The 1,505-nt window shown below is 33.2% G+C and overlaps 1 non-coding gene across 1 annotated transcript; it reads left to right on the top strand.

Annotated features, from left to right (window-relative positions):
* Positions 1 to 1,095: 1,095 nt before the first annotated feature.
* On the top strand, positions 1,096 to 1,168 carry trnam-cau (transfer RNA methionine (anticodon CAU)). Its single transcript has one exon. It is a non-coding gene; the product is annotated as a tRNA-Met (tRNA).
* The last annotated feature ends 337 nt before the right edge of the window (positions 1,169 to 1,505 follow it).

Raw genomic sequence — 1,505 nt, forward strand, 5'->3', positions numbered from 1 at the left:
TATATTTAAAAGTTTGCATGTGTTTTATATTTTGTATCATATTTGATTCATTAGGCTTTTATGGCTCATGTAGTATGATACAGGAAGATATGTGGCTCATACATAAGGGGTGAAAACACCTCAAATTTATTCAGAGGCCCAATTTGATCAAAATATGCCAGCCTATTTGGTGCTGATATTTTTTATAACAGCATAAAATACTACTTACATGCATGTAATATCAGTTGTCACTTTTTATTTCCTAATATTATTGATCCTAATAATAATGAGATATTTGAATGTTTAGTTTGATGATCAAAGCTCTGTAGTTTTTATTGTGGGGGGAAATATATAATGCAATGAAATACAATGATGACTGAGAGATGTACAAATAAACATTCCTCAAAAGGCCGTTGTGTCATATTTGTTTCTTAACTTGAACATAGATAATGGAAAATGAAGTTGCTTCAGTCCAGTTAATGAGCTAATATTGAAATATTGCTAAAGTTTACCTCTTAAGTTTACCTTATAAAACTTATTAAAGATTTGACAGCAAAAAAGAAAAGCGTACCACAAATTGAAAGTATACTTTTTTTGTTGTTGCTTTTTTTACTTACTAAAAAAGTATGAATTAGCAGTAAGAACGCAGAAGGTTTTTCAAGCAAATTTCTGATCATGTTCATAATGTAGAGGCCATTAGAAATGAATGTATCATATATGATAAAGCAGGCTTTATATGGTTAATTATTTTGTAGTTCTTTAACTACTGGCATATACAAATAAATTATAACCTCTGGAATCATTTAATTTTCTTGTTTTTGGAACCACATTATTATTTGTGAGTGTAAACAATATAAAGTCTAAGTAAATATTTTGTCATTTGCACTGGTAGAGTTACTAAGTGCTCCCGTTAGGTGTCGCCACAGCGTAATCATCCGCAGCTGGCACGCGCGTCAACTTCCAGTCAACAAAAGCACATTTTTCTCAATAAAATAAATAAATTAAATTAAATTAAGCATTAGCCGCGTTCCTGCGGAGTAAAATATGTAATAAGGTTTGAAAAATGTATTGGTTCGCCTATTTTTCCCAGAAGCCTTTGCAAGCCTTGTTGTCGCAGCCTCGTTGGCGCAGTTGGCAGCGCGTCAGTCTCATAATCTGAAGGTCGTGAGTTCGAGCCTCACACGGGGCAAGGCAGCGTTTTAACTTCTGTAGTGAAAATCTTTTTCTGTAAAAAAGTAAATTACAAAGCTTGTCTGTACTTCAAATATAGATGAGGGTGACAGAAAGCTCGCAGAGAAATCCTATCAAAGGAAATATATAATTAAAGGCACAATATGTACGATTTTCTAAAATTAAAATATCCAAAAACCACTAGAACAGTGTTATATATTTTGCTGACACTATCCCAAATGTTTCGAAGAATGTTTAAATCCAGAGAAATAAGCAATTTTAACTAGTGACACGGAGCGTGTCATATTGTGGCCTGCCAATGACGTCATAACCCCTCCATTTCCGGTTTTGTTTTG

This window comes from Sinocyclocheilus grahami, unplaced genomic scaffold (assembly GCF_001515645.1).
Source record: "Sinocyclocheilus grahami isolate Dianchi unplaced genomic scaffold, SAMN03320097.WGS_v1.1 scaffold116.1, whole genome shotgun sequence".
NCBI classification, from domain to species: domain Eukaryota; kingdom Metazoa; phylum Chordata; class Actinopteri; order Cypriniformes; family Cyprinidae; genus Sinocyclocheilus; species Sinocyclocheilus grahami.